Source organism: Triturus cristatus, chromosome 12, assembly GCF_964204655.1.
Source record: "Triturus cristatus chromosome 12, aTriCri1.1, whole genome shotgun sequence".
Lineage (NCBI taxonomy): Eukaryota > Metazoa > Chordata > Amphibia > Caudata > Salamandridae > Triturus > Triturus cristatus.
Genome location: NC_140595.1, coordinates 757,101,509 through 757,112,250, shown reverse-complemented (window position 1 = coordinate 757,112,250; position 10,742 = coordinate 757,101,509). Strand labels below are relative to the sequence as shown.

Genomic DNA, 10,742 nt, shown 5'->3' with positions numbered 1-10,742 from the left:
AGGCAGTATCAGAGGACAGTGTAAAGCATTTGTTGTACACACTCAGTCAGCAAATGGTCTCACACACTCAAGAACTGAACTCTAGGCCAATTGTTTTTATAAAAAATATATGCTTGTTTTATTTTAGAACCAACAATAGGTATTAAAATATACTTTCTCAGAATGAGAGCTTGAGTTAAACACTTTTGCAATATGTAATTGACTTTTGTAAACAATAGTTACAGGTTGTTGCAATAGGCAACACAGTTTCAAACACAATAGTACATTGAGCTCAATGTGAGTTTTTAAGTTATTTGCAATAGATTACTTTCAGGATTACTTTTCTAATTCCAGGACTGGATCCTAGATTCAGTCCTGGGACAGGTCTTGGAAACAAGTGAGTAAATTCTTTTCAGTTACTGTTATGATTTTTAGGCAATATTTTGCTATTTTTAAAAGTTGACACTTAAAAGAAATTTCATAGAAAACAGTCAATGATTCCCTATGGGAGAGAATTCAAGTTACAGGTAAAGTATGTTCTTGTTACTTTTGTAATCCAGGGCTCGGCTCCTAGGCTCAGTACTGGGACCTCTATCTAAAACAGGTAAGTAATTACGTTTTCACAGTTGGTATGATTTTTCACAGTTGGTATGATTTTTAAAGAATATTTGTAATTTGCAAAAATCGACCCAAGAAATTTCACAGAAAAATAGTCAATGGTTTCCTATGGAAGAAAAGTGGGTTACTGGTAAGTACGGTTGTGAGTACTTTTCAGGGTCAGTGCTGGGCACCAAGATCCAGCACTGGGATCTCTCCTAATAGCAGGTGAGTATTTCCGTTTTCGTTACTCGGGTGATTTTAGGTGAATATTTTAAGTTTTAGAAACTCCACACTTAGAAGAAACCAGTCAATGTTACCCTATGGAAGAAAATTGGGTTATCAGCTTTTGGGTAAGTACTCGACTGGCAGAGTTAAGGTTCTGGGCACAGACTCAGGGGTCTCCCAGGGTCAGGTTGGTAGAGTTGTTACACCCTCAGCGGCACTGGGGCGTCTGGGGGCAGAGTGAGTTAGGCCCAATGTTATCCTATGGAAGGTAGGTGGGCCTTGGTTGGTGGCTGCTGACTAGCAGGCCACGCGGCTGTGGGAGCTGGGCTCCTGGTCACTTGCTCAGGGCAAATGGGAAAGTAGGTAGCAGTAGAAGTTACACTGCCAGGGCCACTCGGGCGGCTGGGTGCAGGGTGCTTTTGAGCCTTCGGGCGCTCAATGGATTTCAATGGGAAAGCTCCAGGATGAACAAAGGCTGCAAGCTCGGGGACGAAGATGCTTCAGGTGCCACCGCCACTTTGAGAGGTAAATTGGGTAGTTGGAGGATAGGTAGGTACCCAGGAGTCGGGCACAGGGGGCCGCAGGGCGCTGGATGCAGGGGTGCCTTTTGGTATCGGGAAATCTTACCCTCTGTTGATCGCGGTTGGGGGGGTCCCTGGTTCTGAGGCTGCAGGCGTTGTCAGGAGTGTCGCGGTGAGTCCTTGGGTGCTGGATTCAGGGTCACAGTCACCTGGGGGACGTCTTCGGGGTCTTTGTCCACTCTGGCACAGGCAAGGCTTGGCGGGTGCAGAGTGTGCAGGGTTCGCGGTTCCGGGCTGACTACCAGGGGTTAGAAACTTGTTTTGAGCAGAGCCACTGCTCATGGGAGTCCCAGATGCGCAGAGTCACAAGTTAGCCAGGTCCTCCGGGGTTTGTGAGGTTGCTGGCCACAAGAAGTGCCGGGATTTAACAGGAGCAGGTTCGAGGGTCGACAGGCCGGCAGGGCTGGGACCAAAGCAGTTGGTGTCTTCCTCTTCTTAGCAGCTGCACGGCGGGTCTTCTTTCTTCTTACTCTTAGTTGCCTTTTCGGAATCTGGAGAAGGAAGGTTCAGGGTGCCTCTAAATACTAGATTTAGGGGCGTTACAGGTAGGTAAAGGGCAGGGACCAATGGGTCGCTGCCCTGGGGTGGGTACACCCCCTATCCTGCCACTTTCCTGGGGGAGGGGGGCAGTAGCCTAGTCCTGATTGGGCAGGGCCTCCCATTTTCAAGATGGCGAGTGCCCGGAGATGTGCTTCACCTCGCCTCCCCCACCTGAAGGGTGGGCTTGGCAGGCTGGCACATCCCCTGTCCTTACTCTGTGTTTCCGGCCAGTCTTCCCGCCAGAGTGGGGGTCAGAACCGGTGGGGGCCAGTTTGCTGGGTACAGCGAGTGACCTGGAGAAGCTCACAGAGGCGGCTTGCCTTTGAAGCTTCCCCCGCCCATTCTGGGGGAGGAGACGTAGCACCTCACCCAGGATGTGCATTGTTGCAGGCCCAGGAGAGCGGGGACTCTCCACCCAGGGGTCCAGCAACAGGTCTGCTGTGCGGCAGCCTAGGCAGCCTCCCAGACCAGAAGTGGAATGTAGGTTAGGTTTCAGAGGGCATCTCTAAGATGCCCTCTGTAGTGCTCTGTACATTAAATCCCACACTGGCATCAGTGTGGGTTTAATGTGCTGAGAAGTTTGATACCAAACTGCACAGTCTTCAGTGTTGCGAAGCAAAAAACAATCTAAGAGATTGCACACCTTCCCTTTAAATTCCTCCAAACTTCAAAACTTATTTGTGAATGCGTGCGTTCAGTGTCCGTGGATCGCCCCACCACAGTCAATACACTTGTATTACGAGAAAGAGCACTCCTCTAGCGCTCCCACTGTCGCACCGCGTAAGAAGGGAACTGACCCCATCAATGTAGTATTATTCCAGGTACTCCAATGTAATCTCGTTATAATCATGACTATTATATTGTCCAGAATTTAATCCAAGTACTCTTGTTTTTTCATCACAACGGAGACAGTATGACCGAATATGTAATATTTATTGACATCTTCAAATACCAATTGTACGCCAATCCAGGCTTTATACAGAGGTACGTCCACATCAATCACATTATGAAGTTAACACGCTTTATGAATACCCAATGCATTTCAAGCCTTCTTGGCTCTTCGTCAGGGGTTACTAAAACAGATATAATAAACAGTTTAAGTACGCTTGTTATAGATGTTTAGATGTTTAAAACACCAGCTATATACAGCAAGTTCATTAACCAATTTATATTCAAATTGAAAACAGATATTTTTAATTATTACCCAATGTGTCTCCCAACACCACCCGCAACTATAATTACCCTAAGTATTCTACAAACATGCAAAACTTCGTGCCATCCTTTTCACCGAAAAACATTGTCTTGCTCGTGAGTCCTCTATGTTATACTCACTACCGTAACTATCCACCTCATCCATATCCCAAATTTCTAACTTGCAAGGAAAACGCTCACCCTTTCCTGTTCACGAGTCCTCCCCTCTTTTGCTCCGTAATGACAAGTTCGTTATTCATTGCGTTTCTCGTTTTTCTACCATCCATTGTAGCAGTAGGGTATCTCGTTAACGGAGCTCAGAAAGAAGTGTCACAGTCCTGATCGTGAACATTATGTGAAAGGTAAAAATCTGGGACACGGAGAAGGAGGGTAGTTGAGGTGTCAGAGTAAAAGGGGAGCAAAAGAGGGGAGGACTCATGAACAGCAAAGGGTGAGCATTTCCTTGCAAGTTAGAAATTTGGGATATGGATGAGGTGGATAGTTAAGGTAGTGAGTATAACAAAGAGGACTCACAAGCAAGACAATGTTTTTCGGTGAAAAGGATGGCACGAAGTTTTGCATGCTTGTAGAATACTGAGGGTAATTATAGTTGCGGGTGGTGTTGGGAGACACATTGGGTAATAATTAAAAATATCCGTTTTCAATTTGAATATAAATTGGTTAATGAACTTGCTGTATATAGCTGGTGTTTTAAACATCTAAACATCTATTACAAGTGTACTTAAACTGTTTATTATATTTGTTTTAGTAACCCCTGACGAAGAGCCAAGAAGGCTTGAAATGCATTGGGTATTCATAAAGCGTGTTAACTTCATAATGTGATTGATGTGGACGTACCTCTGTATAAAGCCTGGATTGGCATACAATTGGTATTTGAAGATGTCAATAAATATTACATATTCGGTCATACTGTCTCCGTTGTGATGAAAAAACAAGGAGTACTTGGATTCAATTCTGGACAATATAATAGTCATGATTATAACGAGATTACATTGGAGTTCCTGGAATAATACTACATTGATGGGGTCAATTCCCTTCTTACGCTGTGCGACAGTGGGAGCGCAAGAGGAGTGCTCTTTCTCGTTATACAAGTGTATTGACTGTGGTAGGGCGATCCACGGACACTGAACGCACGCATTCACAAATAAGTTTTGAAATTTGGAGGAATTTAAAGGGAAGGTGTGCAATCTCTTAAATTGTTTTTTGCTTCGCAATTCATCGACTTCATGAGTTTTGCACCCTACTGCTACAATGGATGGTTGAAAAACGAGAAACGCAATGAATAATGAACTTGTCATTACGGAGACAGAAGATATCAAGTCATGAATTAGAAAACTCTTGGACGCTTAATACGAACTATTTAAGCTACTTATATGGCAGCCACATATGGGGATTTCTTCTCATTTTTTTAGATGAGTTTATTTGGTATTTGTAACAGGATATTCACAATGCAGAAAATTCGCACGAATCTGTTTGCACTATTTGGAATTTTTTGTACACATTCAGAATATTAATTGAATTATGATTGCAAATAAACCAGTTGGAAAGAGGAAGTTTGGGTATTTCAATGAGCACATATTAGTTTGACATACACGCATGCAAAAGTTTTTGGAGTTGATCAGAGAGGTGGATTCTGGGAGTGTGAGTTTTCCGGCAGAGTTATGGAGGTGATTGGGAGGAGGAGTTGGGCAATTGAGTCACATGATGTTAGCTAGTAAAAAGGGAGAGGGAATACAGCTGATAGTTTGCATTCTCGATTGTAAGAAGGGAGGAGCAGTGTGTTAACGGAGCTCAGAAAGAAGTATCACAGTCCTGATCGTGAACATTATGTGAAAGGTAAAAATCTGGGACACGGAGAAGGAGGGTAGTTGAGGTGTCAGAGTGAAAGGGGAGCAAAAGAGGGGAGGACTCGAGAACAGGAAAGGGTGAGCGTTTTCCTTGCAAGTTAGAAATGTGGGATATGGATGAGGTGGATAGTTAAGGTAGTGAGTATAACAAAGAGGACTCACGAGCAAGACAATGTTTTTCGGTGAAAAGGATGGCACGAAGTTTTGCATGCTTGTAGAATACTGAGGGTAATTATAGTTGCGGGTGGTGTTGGGAGACACATTGGGTAATAATTAAAAATACCTGTTTTCAATTTGAATATAAATTGGTTAATGAACTTGCTGTATATAGCTGGTGTTTTAAACATCTAAACATCTATTACAAGTGTACTTAAACTGTTTATTATATTTGTTTTAGTAACCCCTGACGAAGAGCCAAGAAGGCTTGAAATGCATTGGGTATTCATAAAGCGTGTTAACTTCATAATGTGATTGATGTGGACGTACCTCTGTATAAAGCCTGGATTGGCGTACAATTGGTATTTGAAGATGTCAATAAATATTACATATTCGGTCATACTGTCTCCGTTGTGATGAAAAAACAAGAGTACTTGGATTCAATTCTGGACAATATAATAGTCATGATTATAACGAGATTACATTGGAGTACCTGGAATAATACTACATTGATGGGGTCAATTCCCTTCTTACGCTGTGCGACAGTGGGAGCGCAAGAGGAGTGCTCTTTCTCGTAATACAGTCTTCAGTGTTGCCATTATGGTGCTGTGGAGTTCGTGTTTGACGAGCTCTCAGTACCATATACTCTTGAATGGCAGCACTGCACTTACATTGCCCAGGAATGGACCTGGGTACTGTAGGGGCACAGGGCTAATGCTCCTGTGCCCACACCACTGGCATAGGGCACCCAGCTAGAGGGGTGGCTGATGTATGCCAGGGCAGTGTAGGTTGTGGGCATTTCACACAGGGATGTGTGCCATGTCGTCTCTTGGTTTTGCCTTGTACCCAGACACCCAGCCCGCGAGGGCAGTGTGGTTGTGTTAGGGTACAGGGCCTCTAAGGGTGGCACAATAAGTGCTGCAGCCCTACGAGGCCTTCCCTGATCACAAGGCCCTATGTACCTAGGATACCATTTACCAGGGGCTGACATGTGGCCAGGGTTTACCAATTTGGGATTTTAGGTTTTAGGGAAGGAACATAGGCCCTGGGCACCTGATTGGCAGGAGTCCAGGGCACACTCAGTCAAAGTACATTCAGCAATTCAGCAAAAAGTGGGGGCATACCATGCAAGAAAGATGGCACTTTCTCACAACAGGTGCATAAGGGATCTTATGGAGGTTGTCGCTTGAAACAGGTGCTTGCGGGGTTTAAAAAAGTTGGCTAGGGTTGGCACAGGTTTTTCGTTAAGTATTGGAAGTTTGTGAGCAGGGGCAGGAAAAGGGTAGGCAGGTAGTCTAAGTTTCAGGATAGACGTTTGTTAGTTACAGTTGCAGGAAAGCTGGTAGGGAACGGGGTGTCATTGGGGCAAAAAGTTTTAACTGCAATACTGCAATGTTGTTATGTTAATGCCAGGGTGGGGGAACTTTTGAGGGGATCGTAGGGGCGGGCAGGGGTCAGCTATTTGATGTAGAGCGAGGCTTTAGTTTTGTAAGGCAGTTGTTTATTTTGTAATATGCACCTGTTTCAATAAAGCGGCCTTTTTCACACACAAAATGGGCCTTGGTTTGGCTTGTCCCTGGCAAGGACACCGCCTACAAAACCGTAGGCACAGCTACCAAATTTCCGTTACACGTGTGACTGCTGAGGTGAGTCCGGGTTTTTTTTCTTAGAATTCTGGGACTTGTAGTCCTACAGTCGAATTTAATCCAACAAAAAATCAGGAATAGAAGTCCTGAATTCTAGGGGGGGGAAACAGCGTGGCTAACTAGTCACCTGTGGACCTTGGAAAGTGGGCAGCTCCGTTATGTTTATCTTTATTGGTCTGTCTGGGTGCATTTTTAATTTTGACTTGTGTTTTATTGTTCACTTTTACCCTCTAATAGTCTAATAGTAGTTGTAGGGTTACTTACCACCAGATGAATCCTTTCCCTGAAGATATACGCGTGCCCACGCTTTCACTTAACTAATGCATTTTGGGATATGTGGTCATGGATGCCTTCAATGTATTGATCTGATTATAGTATCTGAGTACAAGGAAAAAAAGCAGAACCTGGTCTGTAAAAGTGGCGTCTCCGCTAGATGATGCCTTACATGAATGGACAAATCCGGATTATGTAATGCCGGGGACACAAACGCTATGTAACGCACATTATTATATTATAACTGTACATACGCGAGTGTATTTATAATTACCACGTTATTTTTACTGTTGAACTTCTGAAGCGCAGAATGCATGGAGCGCAGACCCCGGCAGCCTGCTGGCCGCACCACAAATTGCGTGTAATTTCATTTCCTGCTTCCTCTGGGAGCTGTAATTGGTGCAGGCTGCGGGCCCGCCTTTTCTCTAGAGGCGCCGTGCTGCTGCCGTGCTTCTACTCTGCTGCAGGATCTCCGAGAGCTGAGCTTGCTGACTCGGGGCACTCCTGGGGTCAGGGGCGCTCGGAGCACCGGGACCCTCGCAGTCTGGCTGAAGACGTCTGACAGGAACCGCTCCCCTTGCCCCCGTCTACCCCACAGCTGCGGTAAGGGCTTTTATCTTTGGGCGCGTGCGCTGATATACAGACCGTTTTGTGTACGTGGGGATACCACGGATGACTTCCGTACAATGCACCACAGTTTGGAGGACCGGGACCTCTCATATTTGGGCCAAACCATACGACCCGACTCACTGAGGGCATTTGACAGTGAGCCAACAGGATGTGTGATCTAAGCGCAGTGGAGAGACGCATATATCAAATGTGAGTTTATATTGTGTGATTCTGCGCTACCTTGTTTATAGTTGTGTTTAAACAACTTGTGTTATGTAACAGGTGCTCATGTGAAGCGCTCCAGTACCTTAGGGTCGATTTCGCGATACATAAAACTGCAATAATAAAAACAAAGCCAAAAAAGTACACCAGTTCTTTATGCAAAGCACGTATTTTTGAGTGGATGTATATATGTAACTGTCCACACCCATCCTCGGTGTAAATTTGAGCAGACCAGTTACAGCATGCAACTGTATCCCTTAGTATAGGTTGTCATTGATGTGTATATATATTGTACGATCGAGCCAGCTGAGGAGGGAGGGCAGGTCAATTTCATGTTACAGCAAACAAATGATGGACGGAATGCTGACAATGCAAATATTCTCCCCCAGTCAAAAGATCTGGGTTGAATTCATCGTTTTTTTGCCCATGCTCTCCATGTCACTGGAATCAAGCTATCCTGGCTGAAGAGGGGTGAAACCCCGAAACCGGTCCTAGGATGCTTGTTTCCAGTCCAGGGAGGACCTGGCTTGGCAGTTCGGGCTGGACTGTTCCCATGAGGCACAGGGTCCAGACTGATTTGCATATGGCTGGGTTCAAACTGGAATGGCATGGCGAGCAAAAAAAGGATGGATTTAGTCCCATATCTCTCTACTGGGGTGAATGTATGACACTGTTCTGCTTTCTAGCCATCAACTGTTGTTTTTGCAGGGTCAATTTCTTTCCTTGCATTAGGGCTCCCGGTGCCCTTGCTATGCCACCGCAGCATGTGCCATTCACATGACCTCATATCCTTAATATCTGGTCAACTACATCTTCTGACAGTGGCAGGTGGGATAAGTTCTGCACTTTGTAAACTGGGACTTGTAAATCTGCACGTAAACGTAATATAATAAGGTATAGGATGCAAACCTAAAACGAGAAAAACAAAATTACAGGTTCTGACATGAGAAGGGCTGGTGACCAAACCATAGCTGTTTACACATGACATCATGATGTATTATATATATTAGAGTACCCCGCCATGTTGTGGAATCAAAAGAGGTTGCAGTTAGCGGCAGTGTGTGGCTCAACAGTGTAAAATATTTTAGTGGTACTCCGAGTTGAATTGCGTCCTCCTTATAATTTACCATATGGGGTATTTTATTCCTTATAATCCATGGTTGCACCATTATGTCATCACCCACTCAACCCCTCCAACTAATTATTAAATATTTGGTCTCTTGCACCTTCTCAGGAGAGTGTTCTTTGGTTGTAGGTACAGTGAACCTGTATTCTAAAAATAAATACGTCCCGTGTAATGTGTTGTAAACACGTTTGAAGCATTTTCATAAAATACATTATCATGCCAGCGTTGTGCTTTAGACCATGCGGACAAATAGTGAATTTCAAGCGTTGCGGGCCAGTTCTTGTGGTCTTTGGGCAGATACCGCTGCGTGAATTTTTGTTAACCTCAGGGCACTAATTCTGTTTTTTGGATTCCGGTTGGATAGTTGAGCTACTCGCCTTCACGCGCTTATGGAAGCAAAGCCGAACAGTCAAGGTTTGCCTCATGGTGGAGGCTGGAGCGTGGATCCCACATTGAACAGTAAGGGCGGGCCTTGACCACACTGTGTGTCCACAGTCAGTGGGATGGGGTACCATTCATATGAATTGCACTATGGCAAGGTTGCTATGCTGCTTCTTGCTCTCAATGGTCGCAGACTCTAGGGGCTTCACTAGGCTGACGCCTCAGCTGCTGGCTTTCAAGTAAAACAATATTATAGTCCCTTCACCCAAAGATCTCCTCTGCAGAGCAAGCCCCCCCCCCCCCCATGTGTTCCTCATGTAGTGAATCCCTGGGTATTTTTTATTTTTGTACTCTGCGTTGCCATCTTGTCTACCCTGCTTCACATTTTCTGCCAGTCTCTGGTAACCGGTCTTTCATTCCATCTGTGTAGGACATGGTTGTCACATGTATGTTAACACCGTGCATGTGTAGCTGTATGGAATTTGTGCGCTATCTTGCACTGCTTCATTTTGGTTCTTTTGTGGATGGTATACAAGCTGAATGTTGGTGGGAGCTTGCCAGGGAGCAGTATGACTGTAGGACTCTTCCGAAGCATTCCTGAGATCCGCTGACGTGAACTAGACTGCGGTCTTGAAAGGAGACGGAGAGCCCTGTGGAGTATAGGAACTGTCGTTCGTTACTTTTGCTTCCTCGTTCCCCAGGTGTTACCCCAAACGGGTTGTAATGTAAGCTGAGCGAGGATACCTCCCCATCTTTTGTGCCTTTTGTTTTGGGTCTCTGTGCCAAGAAATTCCCCACCTCACCCTGCCTTCCTGCTGAAATTAGAAGCCAAAACCTGCATCTTGACCAGCCTGTGAGGGAAACGCGCAAACAGGAACCATCTAAAGTTTGGTGGTCTAGCTGAGCCTGTAGAATCATCAGCCTCGAGCTGAAAACCTAGTATGGGACAGAACCCCTCCAATCGTTGTCCCAGGAGTTCACATTAACAAGTTCTGAACTCTAGGTTTGGGTCCCTTAACTGCCAACTCGTTCAGAGACCGAAACAGGGAAGTTCTGCACTGACGGCTTGAGAGCGGTACTAAAGGTATCCTAAAAGAGGAACTCCTTGAAGAGATGTGCAGGAGGAATTTGATGTTGGCCTCCATCAATGTCCCCAGAGGATGTGATGGAGCTTGGGCCCACTCAACATTTATCTCCAGATCGATGGTCATAATAGCAGCATGTGAGATAAAAGGAGAAAACAATAGCTTGTTAACATCTCAATGCAGTGTAACCAATGTGATCACACAATGATCCACTGGATGACTTAATCTGTGTTTAGTAGAGTTTAATTATACATTTAGAA

General features: G+C 45.1%; 1 protein-coding gene across 3 annotated transcripts in view; it reads left to right on the top strand.

Annotated features, from left to right (window-relative positions):
- The first annotated feature begins 7,484 nt into the window (after positions 1–7,484).
- The window catches only part of MICAL1 (microtubule associated monooxygenase, calponin and LIM domain containing 1), a 398,198-nt gene continuing 394,940 nt past the window's right edge, over positions 7,485–10,742 (top strand). The window contains exon 1 of one of the 3 annotated variants that reach the window (XM_085639238.1): positions 7,485–7,662. The gene's annotated coding sequence lies outside the window, so the exon portion shown is untranslated. Of the gene's footprint in view, positions 7,663–7,740; positions 7,879–10,742 lie in introns of those variants that run through there. The other 2 variants (XM_085639240.1, XM_085639239.1) reach the window with 2 other exon arrangements.